Consider the following 24,105-nt stretch of genomic DNA (forward strand, 5'->3'; position numbering starts at 1 on the left):
TAGCCTCTGTATTATTACATACAGACTTCCTAGTACCTTCTAAAACTCTTGTAACTTAGTTTGGAAATCAGTCTGCTTTCATTAACCATTAGGTTTCGTGTGAGGTGTCCCTGCCCATGGCAGGGGGGTTGGAACTTGATGATCTTAAGGTCCTTTCCAAACCTAACTATTTTATGATTATAGTTGGTACAACATGTACTGCTTCATTATCTGATAATCCTAGTAGCTTCTGATAGTCAACTCCCATTTGTGGGAACAGACAGATCAGCAGTGCCAGATTAAATAAGCTGCTAGCAGGTCAGCATATTATTTCAGTGTTCATAAAGAAGTCTCCTGGGTTATCTGTGACTAAACAAAACTGCATGAGTGTAACTCAGACAGAAATGAGACATTCACTGCAGTCCTAGTTTCTTCTTCCATAGTGTCCTGGGTTCAGCAGTAGCAGTCATGTTTTTTTTTTTTTCCTCTGTGCTAGCTGGTGCAGTGCTGTGTTTTGACTTCCAGCCTGAGAACAGTGTTGGTGAAGTCGATGTTTTCAGTTGTTGCTAGGTGATGTTTACCCTGACCAAGGACTTTGTGAGGCTCATGCTCTGCCAGGGAGGAGGGGAAGCCGGGAGGAAGCAGAGATGGGGCGCCTGACTTGGGCTAGCCAGGGAGGTATTCCATACCACAGCACGTCATGGCCGGGGTGGGGGGTGACTGGGAGTTACCCGGAAGGACATGGGCTTCCGGGTGGAGCTCGTCTTCTTGGCCGGTGGTATCGTATTCTCTTCCCTTGTTATTTTCCCTTATCATTGTTGTAGTTGGCGGTAGCGGTGGTGATTTGTGTACATTGGTTGCTGGACTGTTCTTGTCTCAACCCGTGGGAGTTGCATTTTTTTTTTTTTCGATCCTCCTCCCCGTTCCTCTGGGAGTGGGGGAGAACCCCGGTGGGGGGGGGGGACACGGACCTCGATTGTTGTCAGCTCGGCACCACTCACTGGGAGTGAGTGAACAAGTTACCTGACTGGGTTTAAACCACGACAGTTCTTTTTGGCGCCCAACGTGGGGCACGAGGGGTTGAGATAAGAACAGATCTGACTGGATTGGTAGTCACTCGTCACAATGCTGATTTATTGGCTCTCAAGGTTGTTCCTCTTGATCTCACAGTTTCAGTATATCGTATCTTACGTCCATCTGGTATTTGCTGTATTAGTGTTTTTCAAGTGTGGGGCTTGGGCTAAGGTTTTTGTCCCATTGTACTTTATGGTAATGACTTGTAATACAATAGAATCATTGATCATGAAACTGATCTGGCTTATGTTCCCAGTGTGGTCACCACCTTTATACTTTGGGAGGTATATGATGGAGGTGCTTAGCAATTACACATCTTTTTTCTCCTTCTCAGGTGCTCAACCTGTGAAGGAGACATTCTTTTACCCTCCCAGTCGTCCCCCCAGACCATTTACATTTGAGAGTTTTGAATTTTTTGAATGGCATTTTAATGCTGTTGAGACTTGTTTGCTGATGGTGATGGGAATCACCATGCTAACACGCATACAGAGTGTGTTTTGCCCACTACGGATTTCAAGAGTTAAGCAGAGTCAGGTTTGGGTCTTGTCTGGGGTCAAACGACAATGTAGGAGGACCGAGAGATTTTCCCTGAGGCTGGACAGCCATGAGTGGCAGGGTGTGTGGGATAGTATGGGCAAGTATCTAGGTCAGTGGGCTCCTCCAGTACTTTGGAATTTCACTACCGAACAACTGCAAAATCCAGAAGAATTAGTAAAACACTTAAATGAGGTGTGTGGTCATTCTGGCCATACCAGAGATGGACAAATCACGGCAACGTGCTGGGGCTTGGCCTATGCTTACAGGGCCTTGTTCAACACTATCCAGCCCCTTCAAAAGGAAAGGAATGTTGGCGGATCTGAGGGCAAAGCAACAGTCGCTACTCAAACTTTGGCTGCAATGAACTGCGCAGCTACCCCAGCAGCAAGTACAGCAGCTGCTCAAACTTCAACTGCAACAGACAGCGTGGTTACCCCAGCTCCAAGCACAGCAGCTGCACCACCCCCAGCAACAAGTACAGTTGCTACTCAAACCACAGTGATAATCACTGCAGCCAAACCAGAGGACCAATTCGTACCAATATGAGTTGCCCCTGTACGCAAGAGAACAAGCAAAAAGGAGGCAAAAAGGGTGAAGCGAGATGAAGAACCAATGAATTCACCACCCGGTCCAGAATCTGATCAGGAGTCATCATCACATGACGAAGAAGAAGAAGAAGAGGTAACTTCTCGACCTCGGACCTCAACCGAGCTGCGGAATATGCGAAAAGATTTTACCCATCAACCAGGGGAGCACATCATCACCTGGTTACTCCGATGCTGGGACAATGGGGCCGATGGTCACGAACTAGAAGGTACAGAAGCCAAGCAGCTGGGATCACTTGCTAGAGAAGGGGGAATTGACAAAGCAATCGCAAGAGAGAAAACGTCCCTCAGCCTTTGGAGGCGGCTCTTGGCAGCTGTGAAAGAAAGGTTTCCGTACAAGGACGATGTTACGAGTCATTCGGCCAAGTGGACTACTATAGACAAAGGCATCCAGTCTCTGAGGGAATCGGCCATCGTAGAGATGCTCTATCACATCAAGCTGAATAACGGGGATACACCTATAGATCCAGATGAAGTTGAATGTACACGACCCATGTGGCGAAAACTGACATGGAATGCACCGTCATCACATGCCCATTCATTGGCAACAGTGACCTGGAATGACATAGTACCACTAACAGTGGATGAAATGGTTCATAAACTCCGAGAGTTCGAAGACAACCTCACCCCTTCCATCATCTCAGCTGTGAAAAAACTGTCCCAGGACCTCAAACAATTGAGGGACGATCTATCTGATTTATCCAGCTCCTCACGTGTACCAACACACGTCTCAGCTATTAACAAAAGGCGTCCTATTGTTCAAGAGAGGAGATACAGGAGGTATACACCACGGGGTACCCTATGGTTTTACCTGCTGGATCACGGAGAAGACATGACAAAGTGGGATGGAAAACCTACTTCAGCTTTGGAGGAACGGGTGAGTGAACTGAAGAGGGGAGCAAGGGCCAAGACTGATCGTCCCATGAGAGCTACGGCTTCAGTCTCTGGTGAGCAGTTTCCCAGATGGAATGGAAGAGCTGATTTTACTCCAGCTCCTGTGATAACGAAGAATAATGCCTTTCACCACGACTTAAGTGTCCAAAGCTGTGACGACCATTAGAGGGGCCCTGCCTCCAGCCAGGTGGAGGTAGGGGACAATCGGATTTACTGGACTGTGTGGATCAGATGGCCTGGCACATCAGTCCCACAGAAGTATAAGGCTCTAGTAGATACCGGTGCACAGTGTACCCTGATGCCATCAAGCTGTCAAGGGGTGGAACCCATCTATATTTCTGGAGTAACAGGAGGATCCCAAGAGTTGACTGTGCTGGAGGCTGAAATCAGCCTGACTGGGAGGGAGTGGCAAAAGCACCCTATTGTGACTGGTCCAGAGGCTCCATGCATCCTCGGCATAGACTACCTCAAGAGAGGGTACTTCAAAGACCCAAAAGGGTACCGGTGGGCTTTTGGTATTGCTGCTTTGGAGACTGAGGAAATTGAGCAGCTGTCCACCTTGCCTGGTCTCTCAGAAGATCCCTCTGCTGTGGGGTTGCTGAAAGTTGAAGAACAACAAGTGCCAATTGCGACCACAACAGTGCACCGGCGGCAATATCGCACCAACCGAGACTCCCTGATTCCCATCCATCAGCTGATCCGTAGACTGGAGAGTCAGGGGGTGATCAGCAGGACCCGCTCACCCTTTAATAGCCCCATATGGCCAGTGCGAAAGTCGAATGGAGAATGGAGACTAACAGTAGACTATCGTGGCCTGAATGAAGTCACACCACCATTGAGTGCTGCCGTACCGGACATGCTAGAACTTCAGTATGAACTAGAGTCAAAGGCAGCCAAGTGGTATGCCACGATTGATATTGCCAATGCATTTTTCTCCATTCCTTTGGCAGCAGAGTGCAGGCCACAGTTTGCTTTTACTTGGAGAGGTGTCCAGTTCACTTGGAACCGACTGCCCCAGGGGTGGAAACACAGCCCTACCATTTGCCACGGACTGATCCAGACTGCACTGGAACAGGAGCAAGCTCCAGAACACCTGCAATACATTGATGACATTATTGTGTGGGGCGATACAGTGGAAGAAGTCTTTGAGAAAGGGAGGAAAATAATCCAAATCCTGCTGAAAGCCGGTTTTGCCATAAAACAGAGTAAGGTCAAGGGACCTGCACAGGAGATTCAATTTTTGGGAATAAAATGGCAAGATGGACGTAGACAGATCCCCACAGATGTGATCAACAAGAGAACAGCAATGTCTCCACCAACTAATAAGAAAGAAACGCAAACTTTCTTGGGTGCAGTGGGGTTCTGGAGAATGCACATCCCAAATTACAGTTTGATTGTAAGCCCTCTCTATCATGTGACCCGGAAGAAAAATGATTTTAAATGGGGCCCTGAGCAGCAACAAGCCTTTGAGCAAATTAAACGCGAGATAGTTCGCGCAGTAGCCCTTGGACCAGTCCGAACCGGACCAGATGTAAAAAATATACTGTGCACTGCAGCTGGGGAGAACGGTCCTACCTGGAGCCTCTGGCAGAAAGCTCCAGGGGAGACTCGAGGTCGACCCCTCGGCTTTTGGAGTCGGGGATATAAAGGATCTGAGGCCAGCTGTATCCCAACTGAGAAAGAGATACTGGCAGCCTATGAAGGGGTTTGAGCTGCTTCGGAAGTGATTGGCACTGAAGCACAGTGCCAGGAGCACCCCGGTTGCCCATGCTGGGCTGGATGTTCAAAGGCAGGGTCTCCTCTACACATCATGCAACTGATGCTACATGGAGTAAATGGGCTGCACTAATTACACAACGAACTCGAATAGGAAATCCCAGTTGTCCAGGCATTCTAGAAGTCATCATGGACTGGCCAGAGGGCAAAGATTTTGGAATGTCACCAGAGGAGGAGGTGGTGCACGCTGAAGAGGCCCCACCATATAATAAACTGTCAGAAAGTGAAAAGCAGTATGCCTTGTTTACTGATGGCTCTTGCCGTATTTGTGGGAAAGCATCGGAGATGGAAGGCAGCTGTATGGAGTCCTGGACGACAAGTTGCAGAAACTGCTGAAGGAGAGGGTGAATCGAGTCAGTTTGCTGAGGTGAAAGCCATCCAGCTGGCCCTGGACATTGCTGAACGAGAAAAGTGGCCAGTACTTTATCTCTATACTGACTCATGGATGGTGGCAAATGCCCTGTGGGGGTGGTTGAAGCAATGGAAGCAGAGCAACTGGCAACGCAGAGGTAAACCCATCTGGGCTGCTGCACTGTGGAAAGATATTGCTGCCAGGGTGCAGAACCTGGTGGTGAAGGTACGTCATGTAGATGCCCATGTACCCAAGAGTCGGGCCACTGAGGAACACCAGAACAACCAACAAGTGGATAAAGCGGCTAAGATTGAAGTGGCTCAGATGGACTTAGATTGGCAACATAAAGGTGAATTATTTTTGGCCCGGTGGGCCCATGACACTTCAGGCCATCAGGGCAGAGATGCAACATATAGATGGGCCCGTGATCGAGGGGTGGACTTAACAATGGACACTATTGCCCAGGTTATTCATGAATGTGAAACATGTGCTGCAATTAAACAAGCCAAGCAGTTAAAGCCTCTTTGGTATGGAGGACGATGGTTGAAGTATAAATATGGGGAGGCCTGGCAGATTGACTATATCACACTGCCACCAACCCGCCAAGGCAAGCGCCATGTGCTTACCATGGTGGAAGCAACCACCGGGTGGCTGGAAACATACGCTGTGCCCCATGCCACTGCCCGCAACACTATCCTGGGCCTTGAGAAACAGATTTTGTGGCGACACGGCACCCCAGAGAGAATTGAGTCAGACAATGGGACTCATTTCCGGAATAACCTTATAGATATTTGGGCCAAAGAGCATGGCATTGAGTGGGTATATCACATCCCCTACCATGCACCAGCCTCTGGGAAAATGGAACGGTACAATGGGCTGTTAAAAACTACACTGAGAGCAATGGGTGGGGGAACTTTCAAGCATTGGGATACACACTTACCAAAGGCCACCTGGTTGGTCAGCACCAGAGGATCTGCCAACAGGGCTGGCCCAGCCCAGTCAGAACTTTTACATATTGTAGAGGGGGACAAAGTTCCCGTGGTGCATATGAAGAATTTGCTGGGGAAGACAGTCTGGGTAATTCCTGCTTCAGGTAAAGGCAAACCCACTAGTGGGATTGCTTTTGCTCAGGGACCTGGATATACCTGGTGGGTAATGCGGGAAGATGGGGAAGTCCGATGTATACCTCAAGGGGATTTGATTTTAGGGGAAAACAGCCAGTGAACTCAATTGTATGCTGTTGCCTGCTGTGTAATGCTTTTATAGCCCATCAACTAGATGTCTCCAGGACACCAGCGACTGGCCCTGACTCTCCTCCAGCCATCATCCCAACAGAGAATGAACTTTGAACATCATGGGCCGAATGGACTCGGCAGCATTATAGGGATTGGTCCATGCACTAAGAAAATGATCTTTTCCTCTTGGTCTGTATGCATATGGATGTATATATATGGTGTATTGAAAATGTGGGATCTGAGCACGACGTGAATGGTATGGAATAAGGGGTGGATAATGTCCTGGGTTCAGCAGTAGCAGTCATGTTTTTTTTTTTTTTTTCCTTTGTGCTAGCTGGTGCAGTGCTGTGTTTTGACTTCCAGCCTGAGAACAGTGTTGGTGAAGTCGATGTTTTCAGTTGTTGTTAAGTGATGTTTACCCTGACCAAGGACTTTGTGAGGCTCATGCTCTGCCAGGGAGGAGGGGAAGCCGGGAGGAAGCAGAGATGGGGCGCCTGACTCGGGCTAGCCAGGGAGGTATTCCATACCACAGCACGTCATGGCCGGGGTGGGGGGTGACTGGGAGTTACCCGGAAGGACACGGGCTTCCGGGTGGAACTCGTCTTCTTGGCCGGTGGTATCGTATTCTCTTCCCTTGTTATTTTCCCTTATCATTGTTGTAGTTGATAGTAGCGGTGGTGATTTGTGTAAATTGGTTGCTGGACTGTTCTTGTCTCAACCCGTGGGAGTTGCACTCTTTCGATCCTCCTCCCCGTTCCTCCGGGAGTGGGGCAGAACCCCGGGGGGGGGGGGGGGGACACGGACCTCGATTGTTGTCAGCTCGGCACCACTCACTGGGAGTGAGTGAACAAGTTACCTGACTGGGTTTAAACCACGACACATAGGTAATACAGAGAGAACTAATCAACAAAGTCTATTGTTACACTAAAGTCTTGTTAGTGTCAAAAATGGAACACACCTTTTACCTGGAAACCAGAGTATCTTGTTAAACCAGTTAAAATCTTCACAACTCCCCAAAAAATAAAGCAAGATCCTAACCTGTCCTGCTTCTAATAGGCGGTAAGCTTCAGAACTAATTGGTTCACACTTCTGAATTTCTCTAACAGTACAGAAGACATGATCGATTTGAATTATCAGTTTGGCAGCATTTTTTCCCTTGATGCAGAGAGGGATTTCCTAACTTTAAGTAAGTAACCTTGAAATGCCATACAGAAAACAGGATTCCTGGAGAGATTGTGATTTTTCAGAGCATATCTTGATTGCTCAAAATAAAATCACTGTGTCACTGAGGTTATAGGAAAAGTTTGCTATTAAGATCCAAAAGTTTTGTGACAATTGCTTAAAGGAAAGGTATAGCATGGATATTTCTTGTTATAACCTTATTATATATGCATGATATATATAAAAATTATATTGCCTGAAAACAGACTTAAGACTCACACCTTGCCATAGCCTGGCACAACCTTCAAACCTATAGTTCCCTTTGATTTTCCTGTGCAGAAATTTTTAACCAGTATGACTCCTGACATGAGCAGATTTCATTCCCCTTCGGGGGGCTTCTTTAACAGTGAATCCACATCACAATCAGGTGTCCCAAGAGTCTTCCCTTCTCCAGGCTGAACAAGCCCAACTCTGTAAGCCTTCTTTGTAGGAGAGAGATTTCAGATTTCCGATCATTTCTGTAGTCCTCCTTTGGACCCACTCTAAAAAGTCAATGTTCTTGTGCTGGGGGTTCCCGAGCTGAATGCAGTACTACAGGGGGGTTTCGTAAGAGTGAAGCAGAGGTGGAGAACCGCCTCCCTCAACCTCCTGGTCATGCTTCTTTGGAGGCATCTGAGGGTATGACTGGCTTTCTGGTCTGCAAGTGCACACTAATGAGTCACTCACTTTTTCTTTCAGTGGTACTCTCAAGCCCTTCTTGACAGGGCTGCTCTAAGTTACTTCACCTCCCAGTCTGTTGATTCTGAGGATTGCCCCAACCCAGTTTTGAGGCCCTGCACTTGGTCTTACTGAACTTTATGAGGTTCACCTGGGCACACACTTGAAGAGCCTGTTAGGGTCCTTCTAGTGATTCAACTTGTCCTGGGCTCAGAAGTAACAGTAATTTTTCTCCTTCTCAGTAGCTGGTGCAGTGCTGTAGTTTTGACTTTCAGCCTGGGAACAACACTGATAACACTGATGTTTTTCGTTGTTGCTCAGTAACGTTTACTCTGACTAAGGACTTTGAGTCTCATGCTCTGCCAGGGAGGAGGGGAAGTCAAGAGGAACCAGAGACAGGACACCTGACCCAAACTAGCCAAAGGAGTATTCCATACCACAGCATGTCATGCCCACTATATAAACTGGGGGCAGTTACCCAGAAGGGCTAGATCACTGCTCGTATTGGGCTGGGTATCAGTCGGCGGGTTGTGAGCTGTTGTATTCTCTTCCCTTGTTATTTCCCTTATTATTATTATTGGTGGCAGCAGTAGTGGTTTGTGCTATACCTTAGTTACCGTACTGCTCTTATCTCAACCATTGGGAGTTATTCTTTCGATTCTCTTCCCCCTCCCTCTGAGAGTGGGGGGAAGAAGGAGGGGGAGTGAGCGTGCAGCTGTATGGTTCTGGGCTGCCGGTTGGGCTTAAACCATGACACAGCTGCACCCCTAGGTTTTGCCATCCACAAAGTTGCTGAGGTTGCGCTCAATAACACTGTCGTTAAGATACTAAATGTTATTGGTCCCAGTATGGCCCCTTGAGGGATAGATAAAACTTGCTACTGGTTTCCACCTGGATATTAAGCCACTGATAAACATTTTGGATGTGACCATCCATCCAGTTCATTATTTACCTGATGCTCCATTTGTATCAGTCTTATTTAGCAGGCAAGAATGTTGTGGGGACTGATTCAAATGCTTTACAGATGTCTGGGTTGAGCTTTTCTGTTGTTCACTGATATAATCACTCCCGGTGTAGAAGGCTACCTGATTTGTCTTGGTGAAGCCAAGATTTATTTTGCATATTATATTAGACTGATTGCTTTGATTAAAGAAAGCATTTTTTAATCTACATTTCCATTATTAATTACAGCAGAGTAACAACTTACTATACATTATGAATTTCTTTTTTCATGTATGCCATTTAGTGAATAGACACTTCATAAAATCAGGATGAATAAAATTGTCAGTAATAATTTAGACTTGGCTAATGCTAAGGCCATGAAAAATCATGATGTAGGAATACTATGGGAGTAGAAGATCTCTCCAGTGAAACTGTTAGAGCTATAGGCAGAACAACTATAGTATTTGTATTCAAGGGATTTTAGTTTGGACTATGTCTGGTCTTGTCCTGTAGAGTAGGACTGCATTAAGTAGACACTTGGAGCTCAGTTTCCTAAAGGAATTATCACAATCACAATTCTCTAAGACTGTTCAATGGTGTGAAAAAGAGTATGGATTGGGGATAATCATGTTCTTTTAATAGGCAAATTCAGCATCTAAACTACACTTCAAACACAGGTGCACATGGTCAATATGCTTGTTTGAACTTCCCTCACTTTCATCCATAAAGTATATCGAAAAAGGGGCTGATTTTATTTTGCTGTCATAAATGTCCAGAAATGGTGAAGAACAAGAAAGTGTCAACAGTAAATTGTAATCACTCCTGAATACTGTGTAAGCAATGCAGAATCCATACAGTAAAGAGAAGGATGGGAGTACATTAATTCTCCATATTACTCTAAATTTATTTTTAGTAATATACTTTGTACTGCTAAGAACATAATTATGATTCAAAAATAATCCCATATCCTGTGGGTTAAAAGTGCTTTTTGAGGTTTTAAAATCCTATTCACAACATTAACTCCTTCAGTTCTTGAAAGCAATGGATGAGCCTTTTAAGTAGAATCATAGAATCATAGAATAGTTGGAAAGGACCTTAAGATCATCAAGTTCCAACTCCCCTGCCATGGGAAGGGACACCTCACACTAAACCATATCACCCAAGGCCTCTTCCAACCTGGTCTTGAACACTGCCAGGGATGGAGCATTCATGACTTTATTCACATTTTATCCACTCGTTATTGGTCTCCAATTGGATATTGAGCCATTGACCACAACTCTTTGTGTGTGGCCGTCCAGCCAGTTCTTTATCCACCGAGTGGTCCATCCATCAAACGGATGTCTCTCCAATTTAGAGACAAGGATGTCGTGTGGGACAGTGTCAAACGCTTTACACAAGTCCAGGTAGATGACATCAACTGCTCTACCCCTGTCCATCAGTTCTGTAGCCCCATCATACAAGGCCACCAAATTGGTGAGGCAGGATTTCCCCCTAGTGAAGCCATGCTGGCTGTCAGCAAGCATCTTGTTGTTTTTCATGTGCCTTAGCATGCCCTTCAGGAGAATCTGCTCCAAGATTTTGCCAGGCACAGATGTGAGACTGACTGGTCTTTAATTCCCTGGGTCATCCATTTTCCCCTTCTTGAAAATGGGGGTTATATTTCCCTTTTTTCTAGTCATTGGGAACTTCACCTGGATGCCATGCACAATAGAGCTTAAGAAATGTGATATTCCCCAGGTTAAAAAAGAGGTAGAAGCACCTGAATAAAAAACCCACCAAACAAAGAATTTGGTCCACCTAGTTGGCATGGAGCTTTGCATTATTTCCTTTAAAATACATTTTTGTTTTGCAGTTCATGCTTCGTTTCCTGTGATGTTTCCAATTACAATAGTGAGCGGTATGTATAAAATGGAGTGTTATGAACTTAATTAATACAGAAAAAGAACTCACATAACATCACATACAAGCAACACAAAAACAAATGTATGAAGGAGAAATAGTTTATATGAATGTAGGAGACATTTTTTGTAAAAACAACAGATATCTGTTCATCACTGGAGAGTGTACGGTTTTCTTTCCAGATCTCAATTAAAAAGGCATAACAGCATACTAAATTCTTTTAATAGTAAGATAGAAATAGGAAGAGAAACGCAGGTGGTGAGTAAATCTTACATCCCCTCAGATATTGGGAGCCCCACTTTCATGCAGCTTAGGACAGATGCCCGGTGGACAGACAAAGCACAGTTCTCACCACAGAGAGGTTCAGTGTCTCCCCCATACCATGCTGCCTTTTATTTAGTCTAACAAATGAAACTGTATTTGTTAAGATACAGGAATGTTGTCTCTCTGTCCACCAGAGCATATCAACCTGCATGAATTCAGGATCCATACCCAGGAGTAGCACCTGTTTGGGACATGCCAGCATGTTCTCTGGCATTGTTATATAGGCAATGCTAACATAGGGGTTATTAGGGCTGATAGAGGTGACATGGCTTGTCCAAGATCACTAATTCATCAAATACAGTATCTTCCACAGTACTCCAAATAAATTGTCATACATAGAATCAATCAGTATACCACAGAAAGATACAAAACCCTTAAATACTTGTCTGTTTCTTACAAGTGTTTAGCAGCAGTAATTAGCTGCAATAAACATTTGTGTAGCTGTATTTTCTTCTTAAGTATGAAATGTTACCCTACAAAGCTGCAAACCAACAGACTATATACATACACCCATGTACATAAAAATACTTTTATCCGTATTGAACAGCTTCCTTCAAAAGCTTTTTCTTAAGTTTGGAATTCCTGAAGGATATTATTGTCTCATTTATCTACCCAATAGTTCTGTTTTAGAAAATGAGTTTGTCGTCATGTTAACCTACTTGAGCATATTACAGCTAAACAGAATTCCAGTAGTTTATCTGTACCAGTCAATGAAACAGTGTGGGTATGACAGAAGGCTTGGCACTGACGACTTGGCATATTCTTGTCTACTCTAAGCTGCAATGATTACAAAGAAGTCTACTGTGACCTGGTATTCTGCTGGCACAAGTTAAAACCTTGTATTACTGTAATATTTAGCTTGTAGTAAACAAAGACTAGAAAGACCAGGAGTGGCTAGCACCTTAGATGGAGAAATGCTTATAAAGGAATGAAGTACTGATAAAGGATGGCCAAAATTGCTCATCTTGTGAGAAAAAAAATTGATGTGCGCTTTAGGTGATGAAGACACCAAATAGACAAGACACACTCTTCCAATGTCTTATGCTCCCTTGCAACTCCTGTAATCTGTCATAAAATACATGTGAGGGAACCTCCAAGAGAAGTTATGCTGTCACTTCAAAAGGGAAGATGACAAAGAACAGTACTTTCTTTGTCACTTCTTGCAACTTCATGTCCAGAAGAAACAGTGACAAAGAGAATAATGTTCTGCCTACTCTATAAAAGAACTCAAGAATGCAGCTCGGGCAATGATCTCATAATACTTACGCTATCTATGTTCATGACAGGATTATTTAACTACAAATTCAACCCCGATTCTGCACATATAGGAATGTGCTACTGTTAGTTAGGGCAAAAAAATATGAGCCTACTCCTGCTGACTCTGTGGTTGTACCAGATTTGTCCTGTCTCTAAAGGACAGATGATACAGTACTTTTAATAAAACCAGCTGGCAAAAAAGTTCAGATGCTAAAATTAATAAACCCAGTTTGAGCCTTCAGGGTGGGTTTTTATGTGAGACCAGTGTTTTCTCATCTGCTGGGAGGATTTTTATGTAGAAGCAGAATTCTTAAAGCTGGGGCTGCTCTTTTACTAGAACATGGCCACAAGAATCTGTTGTAACTGTAGTTCTGGAGTGATTAGATTTACTTCATGCATATTACCCCCAAAAACAGCTCCACAGACTCATTGAACCATTTCATTTTCATTTCTTGATGACATTTCTGACATAATGTTGCAAAGATCAGAAAATCTGTCTGTGTGCTTGCCTGTCTATGAGACGTGTATGCTTCTAGGGGCTGTTTTCTGTCTTCATCTCTGGGATGGCACAGGAAGCTATATGTGTCCCTCTGTGACTCCAGTTAGCAGAAGTTTGCACATTTGGAGACACATACCAATTGTAGCAGACATGTCTTACAAATCCAAAATATTCTTTGTTAATGCTCTAGGCTTCCTTCATCTCAGAGGACTTGGAGCAATTCACTGCTATTTCATGGCATTCACTGACATGTTAACATGAATGAGAAAATATAAAAGAAGCACAGTTTTAAGGCAATTGAAGTTTAATAACAAGAGCATCAGACTTATCATAACTGACAAAGGTTTGTACTAGATACTAAAATGACAATAACCGAAAAATGCGATATCATTAAAACCTTATACAGCAGTATATGGATTAGCCTCAGATGCTTTAACCATAAGTAGGAGGAATAGGAAGCATCTTTAATTGTCTATTAACACTAAATAAACCAGATTTTAATATTATTCTATTGCATAGATTAAAATTATAATATTGCGCTGTATTATATAATTATGAAAATATTATAATGCAATAATGATATAAGTATAATACTGACACTATACCAATTATTATACTTAATGACACTATACCAATTATAATAATTAATATAGTATGTTATAGTATTTTAAAACTATTACAAATTGTAATTTCTAATTTTACTATTAAAATATAAGAAAACAATAAAAAATTTGGCATAAATTATGATTTATAAATCATGCAGTATAATTTATCATTAAAGTATATAAATATACCAGATTTGTTTGTTGTATTCTTATATTTTTACTTCAATTTTATAATGCAATGCTTTGGCATTTTAAATAATGCATGTTACTTTCCTCTTTATAATAATGCCGTTTGTATTAAAAATATCAGACTCGTAATAGCACATGCAAACTGAAAGCAAACTGAAATAAATCCATGCTTTGTTTCACTTTTCATATGTACTTCCAGAGTTGTAGAATGTAGGAAAAATCATAAGGTTTAAAGCCTATCAGGTAAACAATAACAAATATTTCTGTGCAATATCTCCTATACTGCTTTTTAAAAATAAAAACATTCTTAAAATTCTTACCTGGTAGAATGTTATTTAAATGGATACAGCAGTACAGCATAGGTGTGTTTATTGTGAAATTGTTTCTTGTGAATAAACATTAAAGTAGAAAAAGACAGCAATGTAACTGTAAATAGAAATCAGTAATTTGGTGAGTGTTGTCAAGGGAGGGGAGAAAGTGGACTGTTCTGCTTAATTCTTTTCCTTTAATCGGGAGCATGTGAACATGAGTCACTTCATGAAAGTCACTGAGAATGGTTTCCATGATTTTCAGCTATGTTGGTTGGCTCCTAAAGCACTAGGAAGAATACATCTATTTATTCATTTACATTTATGATAGAAAAATAAAAGGATAATCAGAATATATTTGATTGGATGCATCTAAAGATGTGCTAAGATGATGTTTTGTGCTTGTAGACCTCTGTGCCATGATTCTCCTGGTGATAGCAGGAAATAAACTCCTTCATGGATCAGTAAATCCTAAACCTAAATGTGAGAGGAAAAGCATACATAGCTGTGACCACATTTAATATTCCAGATCTCATGCCTTACTGCTGTATTCATAGTAGTGGTGTACTACAGCCCCGTTATACCCACAGATAACTAGTTTCCTTGTGTTCATGAGAAAAAAACAGGAATTTCAGACACTGTATCGTAACAGTAACTCTTGATTGATGACACAAGTAAAGTCATTCCCCTAGAAACATTTATTTGATATTCCTCCTTTACCTATATTTAGCAAGTTTCTCTGCCACTTCCTTTCCATCTTCTGTATGATAAATGGTTGAAAAGATGGTTAGTTAACTTTTCTCAGCATTTTGTCCATTGTGACATGGAGAAGGCAGAATACAAAACCAACAGTTCTTTTAAAGTGTTCTTCAGATCATTGCTATCTAAGCTACAAAATTGTTCAGGATAAATTTCAAATGCATCGCAAAAAAGCAGGTGCATCACGATTTGAATTCTGCGTTGGTTTCTTCAATAACTGAAATAATGGCACAGTGTCTTCGCATTTTCAAAGCCTATTTTTTAAATGGCTGTAAGCAATATGCTGCTCCTAACATTTTATTTCATTTTAATTTGAGATAATAAGACCTTTTCAGTAGAGAAGTTGTACTCATTAAACTTACAAGTATTCATTCAGCTGTTGCCTTTCTAATAGCAGCCAAAAAACATGGATGGTAATGGGAATAAGTAATGTCCTAGATAAACTCCTTTATTTTAACAGCTGTTATTTAGGGGAGTGTAAAAAAAAAACAAAAACAACAACACAAAACACAAAAAAAAAAGCAAAAGGCATTTAAGACTTAAATCAACAGCATATTTTCCACTTCACTTCCCAGCAATTTTCTTTATGGACCCTGGTTAGATCGTGTTCAAGTGAGCAGTACAGTTTTACTTATCTGAATTGAAAATGGTAACTGCATGAAAAAAAAGAAACGAACTATATGTTGAAGTATTAATGTAGTTCACTAGGTAGAACATGAACACAAGTGAAATGCCATGGGGAATGCTGACAGTGAATATAAATGAAAAATAGCTTCGATAAGTGATAACTTGTTACTGAAATCAGCATAAACCAGACCTGTTTGCTGAACTACGCACAAAATAGTTTATGCATTTCTGATGTGATATCATTAGGGACAAATTCTGTTCTTGTCTGTTTATAAAGTGTTTATTTCAATGTTGATGAGAGTCTTGAATCACATGTTTGTGTGATGAATGATTCAGGACAAAAATAACTTCAAACTTGTAGTTCATGCTTCTGTTTAACTCTTGTGCACAAGTTGGGAATTTTTACGTCTGAACTTAAAGAGACTTTATAATTATATCCTGCCTTCTAATAGGGGTATTATTGAAAAGGAAGCAGGTATGGAGAGACAGAGCAAATGAAAGATATTTTGTGCTGAATGTCATGGTTGTGCTTCAGAAGAGTGTTTCCACTAGTCAGGGTATTCATCTGGGTTTTGAGAGGTGGGTATGAATTTGATTTCTCCCTCATGCTTCCTCTTCACTGTTTATTTCATGTAACTTCCTATACTGTCCCTGATGCTTTAAGTAATCTGACGGCTATTTGAGGGATTTCTTACACTGATACCAGAATAGCTACCCTCAGATCTCTACAAGATTCTTTTTACAAATTGCAGCATCTAAGCAATACTTGATTATCAGAAATACCTGAAATTCAGTGAGCTAATTTGATTAATCAAGTAGTAATGAAGCTCTTATTCTAAACAGATAATGCAAAGTTTTATTCATAGGAGTATTTTGCCTACAGGATAAGTTTTCCTTTTATTACTATTTACAAGAAGTAGTAATTAAATATTGTATGAATTGGTAACTGTAAATATTTCTCTATAGCAAACATACTTGACAGATGTTAGTTTTTTTTGCTGTTCTTAAATTTCCACCAACACTTTCTTTTGAAATGACTGCCAAATCACATTACGCAGGCTAATGAAAGGTAGTTTATAGAATGGCGCTGTAATTTTAAACCTGTAGTAGCCAAGGTTCTGATAGCAGTTATATCAGAAAGCTATTTTTAATTACTTTTACAGCAGGTACGAGAAACCAGTCCAGATTTAAGCTTCTTGGAAACTAGTGAAAGGATGTGAAGTTTTCTTATTTAGGCTTATAGTGTTAATTACATACACAAATAAACCTGCATTACCATTAAAATCTTTAATTTGCAACATTCTGCAGTACTGCAAACCATACCCACCTCCAATTGAAAAAAAGCCACAACATCGAAAAACCACCAAACAAGCACAATTTTAAATATCGCTCTAAACAATTAAGAATTTTTGTTCATAGTTATATATGCATAGCTCAAAGAAACAATGCAATATGATTTGGGACTCGAGAGAGAGCATGGAAGCATACCTAAGGAAATGTTTTACACAGTGGAAGAGACCAAATATACATACTGTGTTTCCTTATCTGGTAGAAACACACTGAAGTTGCTGTTGAAATTTCAATTGGGAAGAGTAAATGCAGTGTGTGGGTATAAAAGTACCTTAAAAATGATCTTCTATTTGATATTTTTATTTTTTATGACTGAATGACACTTCTACAAACTGCAGTCCATTTTCAAATAAGGATTTTGGTTTTGCTTATTTTTCTGAGAAGCTCAGTTTAATCCCCACTCAACTAGGTAAATAGCTACTTCTAAGTAAAATACCTGTCTTTTCAGTACATTTCTATTTAAACTTGAATAAATAAGACCCAAACAGGGTTTCACCACTCATTGTCTCATCCGTGTTTATGTTCTTCTGAGCAGAGCACAGTATGTGCTGCTCTGTAGAGTAAGAGTCAAGCTTGAGTTCCATGATATTTCAGAGCTGCACTGAAACAGAATTACCACTCATTTAGGCCTAGTGGTTTTCCTGCATCCCTGTGACCAGGAATGTATTCTCTGCCTAATTCAAGCACATGGCGTCAACCTGTTAAACACTGTGTATCTGCAGCAACCTTATTGTACTCAAACTGTGATAGCAGTAGTGCAGTGACAGTGCAATGCTTCCCTTACTGAAGCTCTTTAGCTGATCAGTTTTTCCTTTGCCAGTAGTAACTCATAAGGCTGTGAACTGAAAAAGTACAGAATCATTCATAAATAGGATTTTTAAGGGTTCCTGTTTTGTACAACGATAGTCGGAATATTTTCTGACACTATTAATGCTGGGAAATGTTAAAAAAATATTTTCCCTTTGAGAAATTAAAACTTTTACAGAATAAGGCCAGAAAATAAAATGTTATGAAATTTGTAATACCTTGTGGTTGGTTTGATCTTGGTTGGCTGCCAAATTCCTTATCTTGCCACTTGTACTCTCCCTTCTCAACAGGACAGGAAGAGAAAATATGGTGGAAAAGCTTGTGAGTTGGGATAAAGACAGGGAGATCACTCACAAATTACTGTCACAGGAAAAGACAGACTTGGGGGAAAGTTCATTGCCCATTAAAAATGGAGTATGATGGTGAGAAACAACAAAAATTAAACAACTTACCCCCACCCCTTCCTTCTTCCCAGGCTCCATTTTGCTTCCAATTTCACTACCTCCTACCCCCGACAGTGCAGAGCAATGGGGAATGAGAGTTGCAGTCAGTTCATCACATGTTGTTTCTGCTGCTACTTCCTTTTCAGTGGGAGGACACCTCATACTCTTCCCCTGTTGCAGTGTGGGGTCCCATAGGAGACAGCTTTCCATGAACTTCTCCAGCATGACTACTGCCCATGAGCTGCAGTTCTTCATGAACTGCTCCATTGCAGGTCCCTTCCATGGGGTGCAGTCCTTCAGGATCAGACTCCTCTAGTGCAGGTCATCTGTGAGTTCACCAGTCCTGTTTGGACAGGAAAACCTGCTCCTGTTTGGGCTTCTTTCCACGGGCCACAGTTCCTGTCTGCTTCAGTGTGGGCTTTCCATGGGCTGCAGCTTCCTTCAGGACATATCCACCTACTGCACCATAGAGTGCTACATGGGTTGCAGTGTGGTTATCACCTCTTAACTATGATGAAAATTTCCTAATTCATATGTAAAGAAAATAATAGCTCAAACTCCTCCAATAATCCCAAACTCCTCCCATATCCCCATGGCATTCAAATATGTTGGAGTGTTCTGTAGTTACACTATATCATGTGAAACTGAGTGGTATCAACAAGCATCTTTTACTTCAACCTGTAGGTTAAGGTGAAGCGTAAAGGGTGCAAACCATATTGAATGAGCATAAGGAAAAAAAACTTCTTGTGAAGTCTGGTTAAATGGTGTAACTTACTGATGGGAAATTCTAAATGCATGTATTGCTTCCATTTCTTAGTGCACCAAGTACTCAAATGTTCTTCTGAATCTGTGAGTAAGAAGATATGCTAATGATTCTTGTATATAATGCACACTCCCAGGTATCAGCTGTCTGTTGAAATGAATGCACAAAATACATCATAGAGACAATCAAAAGGTGTTCTAGAACATCTGGCACACAGATCCATGTGCAAGAGAGCCTAAGAAATGTGATATGTAAAGGAAAGTTTTGAAGAGATAAGAATGGCTTAAAATAAACATGGCTTTAAAAGTAAAAAGCACATGACCAGAAGAAAGACATGAAGGAAATCAGTGAAGGGTAAAGGTTATAATATTCAAAGCCTCGTATAAATGTATAAATGTTATGCGCTAGTGGCACATCTTCTATAGACTCAAGTGAAAACTCTAGAGTAGTAATTCATCTCTTTATATATTGTCATATATTTATTGTATGTATCCAAGTTATTTATTAGTGAAATATGTTTATTATTTCTTCCCATGGAATTAAATGTTTCTCCACAGTTTACTTCATAAGGAAATACAGTAAAATTCATCTCTGGAAATTTCAAACCTGTCAGCTTTTAAACATATTTTATATTTTTCAATTTTCTTTTTGTTCTCAATTCTCCAATTTCTTTTTTTTTTCTTCTCTGTTGGGTTACCTCTGTCCCTCTTAATCTGATACTTTGTTCAGGTTTCTTTTTTAGATCACTGTAGGCTGAGGTAGGGTGATGCACAAAGAAATGAAGAGTGTAAAGGGACTCCACCTTTCCAGTTCCTTCTCCTTTGCTGCAGCTACCTTATTCTCTTTAACTCCATAACAGTATATTAGAAGGATATTACAGGAAGAACTATGGAAAGCTTAATTGTATTTGAAATGTCTTTGTTAGTTTAACACTGCTGTAGCTCAAAATGTTTGACATACTTTTATACCTAAAAGATGTTGGTGTGGAACATAACCTGATGAACATTTCAATCACTAGCTCATCTTCACTTTCTTCTGAGTATGCAAAATGCTAATTCATGTCAACACTAAGTCTTGCCCATTTAAATTGACATTGACAAAACTGTAGAAGTGGAAACTCTTTTTTCCAGAGTTAGTTTCTTAGATTTCCTTCTGACTTACAAATCACTGTAAATCTGACACACGTTGTCTTGGCTGTCAAAACAGAGTGAAGTAGAATTAGCACATAGCAGAGAAGGAACTACAGGTCTCATGAATAAAATATATGAAACTTACATATAGATAATGACACTGAAGTGTGCACACAGACATTTGATACTGTTTTGGGTTGCCCTACTTTTTCTATAAAATACATTTATTTTTCTCTGTAAAAGAACTCATAAAAATACATTTTCAAAGGAGCTCCAAAGTTGCTTATCTAGTTTAAACAGAGTAAGTCACTGAAAGCAGAAAACAAGAGGCTAATTATGGATTCCAGAGGGAAGTTGAGTTACACAGTTTTAATCTCAACAGTAGTAATTTTAGTCATATAACAAAGTGTAGCTGACAGAAAATGTGAGACTCATTGAATAACACAATCTATAGTAATTCATATTTGTATGAATTTGTTAAGTTTTTACACAGTAAAAATAAGACCTAATTCATTGCTGTATTTGGGCTATATAAACTCTTAAAATTTTAATTATTGTGTGCATGTGAATAAGTGAAAGAGAACCATTTTTCAAGATATCAGGAATACCACCTATTGACTTACTCCTCTTAAACACTGAAAACTTGTCTTTCTGGAACTCTGAAATTGTATCACTGATTTTGAATTCTAAGAAAGTGAAAAAAAGGGGGGGGGGGGAAGAATATTGCTTGTAAATTTACAAGAATTGCTTGTCAGATGAAGTAGTATTACTGTATTGCCCTGTTCCTCTTAAGAACTGAGAAACAGGTCTAACAGCAGCGATGTTCTTTCTTGGATCTCTCCCAAGGTGAGGAAATCAGAATTACAGAGTCTTTGGTTGGGTGACTACACTGAATCTTAAGAGTATCCTTTCACTGAAAATGCTGTACCTTAGATCAACTTCGTGTCATCCTATGTGAGAATATGATTTTGCTGACTGAAGGAGCTCATGAAATATTCTGGATATGTGCCTTTGTTAGTGAGTGCTTGTACTTCCCATTCTTGAATGACAGTTTTCTGTGCTGACAGTTTCTTTTGGACGGAGTGACTGTTCCAAAAACCAGTCTGTAATCTGAGAGAACCCTGGATGTCAAAATCAGGATATAAAAATCTAGTAAACCATTCTACATTCTTATTTTATGCAGTTCTTACTTCAACATTAAAACCTAACAGGGGAAATCTTACTACCTGATTTTAATCTGACGTTTAATAAGCAAATTTTTTTAAGAAAAAAGAAACAGTAACCAAACTTTAAACAAGGTCTTAGGAAACTGCAACTCCTCTCTATGCTGATATAAATAAAATAACTTACTAAGCTGTTTCCAAGCAATATTTAGTGGTTTTCTCTTTCTGAGGCAAATCAGAGGTCTGCCTGTTTATAAATGGCTCTCTATTGCAGCAGTAAGATGTCATAAAAAGATAAAGCGGAATTATGATATTTATAAGCCTACATTTCAATTCACATTACTACTGCTATTAATCTTTTTCATTTTTTTTAATAAAAAGAACATGAAAAATACAGAGATTTGGTAGAATTAATAGATTTTCTAGCAAATACTTCTTTTGATATGTATATAGAATCATAGAATCATTAGGGTTGGAAAGGAACTTAAGATCATCTAGTTCCAGCACCCCTGCCGTGGGCAGGGACACATTACGCTAAATCATATCACCCAAGGCTTCGTCCAACCTGGCCTTGAACACTGCCAGGGATGAAGCATTCACAACCTCCCTGGGCAATCCATTCCAGTGCCTCACCACCCTTACAGGAAAGAATTTCCTTCTTATATCCAATCTAAACTTCCCCTGTTTAAGTTTTAACCCATAACCCCTTGTCCCATCACTACAGTCTTTAATGAAGAGTCCCTCCCCATCATCCCTATAGGCCCCCTTCAGATACTGGAAGGCTGCTATGAGGACTCCATGCTGCCTTCTCTTCTCCAGGCTGAACAGCCCCAACTTTCTCAGCCTGTCTTCATACAGGAGGTGCTCCAGTCCCATGATCATCCTCGTGGCCCTCCTCTGGACTTGTTCCAACAGTTACATGTCCTTTTGATGTTGAGGACACCAGAACTGCACACAATACTCCAGGTGAGGTCTCACAAGAACAGAGTAGAGGGGCAGGATCACCTCCTTCGACCTGCTGGTCACGCTCCTTTTGATGCAGCCCGGGATATGGTTGGCTTTCTGGGCTGCGAGTGCACACTGCCAGCTCACGTTCATTTTCTCATCAACCAACACCCCCAAGTCTTTCTCCACAGGGCTGCTCTGAATCTCTTCTCTGCCCAACCTATAGGTGTGCCTGAGATTGCTCTGACCCAGGTGTAGGACCTTGCACTTGGCATGGTTAAACTTCATGAGGTTGGCATCAGCCCACCTCACAAGCGTGTCAAGGTCCCTCTGGATGGCATTCCTTCACTCCAGCGTATCAACCAAACCACACAGTTTGGTGTCATTGGCAAACTTGCTGAGAGAGCACTCAATCCCACTGTCCATGTCAGCAACGAAGATGTTGAACAAGACCGCTCCCAACACCAGTCCCTGAGGGACGGCACTCGTTACTGGTCTCCAGCTGGACATTGAGCCATTGACCACAACTCTTTGTGTGCGGCCATCCAGCCAGTTCTTTATCCACCGAGTGGTCCATCCATCAAATTGACGTCTCTCCAATTTAAAGACAAGGATGTTGTGTGGGACATTCTCGAATGCTTTACACAAGTCCAGGTAGATGACATCAACTGCTCTACCCCTGTCCATCAGTTCTGTAGCCCCATCATACAAGGCCACCAAATTGGTCAAGTAGGATTTCCCCTTAGTGAAGCCATGCTGGCTGTCACCAAGCACCTTGTTGTTTTTCACGTGCCTTAGCATGCCCTTCAGGAGAATCTGCTCCAAGATTTTGCCAAGCACAGATGTGAGACTGACTGGTCTGTAATTCCCTGGGTCATCCATTTTCCCCTTCTTGAAAATAGGGGTTATATTTCCCTTTTTCCAGTCCTCGGGAATTTCACCTGACTGCCATGATTTCTCAAATATGATGGCCAGTGGCTTAGCAACTTCATTTGCCAGCTCCTTCAGGATCCGCGGATGGATCTCATCAGGATTCATGGACTTGTGCACATTCAAATTTTTAAGATGGTCTCGAACCAGTTCCTCTCCTACAGTGGATGCAAGGTCTTCACTCTCACAGTCCCTGCGGCTGCCTTCCAAGACTTGGGTGGTTTGGTCAGAGCCTTTGCTAGTGAAGACCAAGGCAAAGAAGTCATTCAGAACCTCAGCCTTCTCCAAATCCTGTGTAGCCAGTTCTCCCGAGAGCTTCCTGAGGGGGCCTATGTTCTCTCTAGCCTGTTTTTTATTTGCTATGTACTTGTAGAATCCCTTCCTGTTATTTTTAATACCTCTAGCTAAGTTTAATTGTAACTGGGCCTTAGCTTTCCTAACCTGGTCCCTAGCTTCCCGGACAACATCCCTGTACTCTTCCCATGCCACCTGTCCTTGCTTCTACTTATTATAAGCCTCTTTTTTCATTTGAATTTTCCTCAGGAGCTCCTTATCCATGCAAGGAGGTTTCCTGGCCCTCCTGCTGCACTTCCTTCTGGTTGGGATGCAACACACCTGAGCTTGTAGCAGGTGATCCTTGAACATCTTGCTGTTATAGTTTTGTCACGGATACACATAATGTTTATTACTAAAAAACCTATGAAGAAAGGAGATGCAAGATAAAAAAGTTGAAAAATTAAAAAAAAAAAGAAAAGTCAGTTTCATCAGTCCTGTACTTGGAGCAACATTATATTATTTCATTCCAGATTATCCAGGCAGTTTAAAACAAATGTGA

Source organism: Pezoporus wallicus, unplaced genomic scaffold (assembly GCF_028554395.1).
Source record: "Pezoporus wallicus isolate ANWC-B61680 ecotype Strahan unplaced genomic scaffold, APGP_CSIRO_Pwel_v1 contig_5815, whole genome shotgun sequence".
Lineage (NCBI taxonomy): Eukaryota > Metazoa > Chordata > Aves > Psittaciformes > Psittacidae > Pezoporus > Pezoporus wallicus.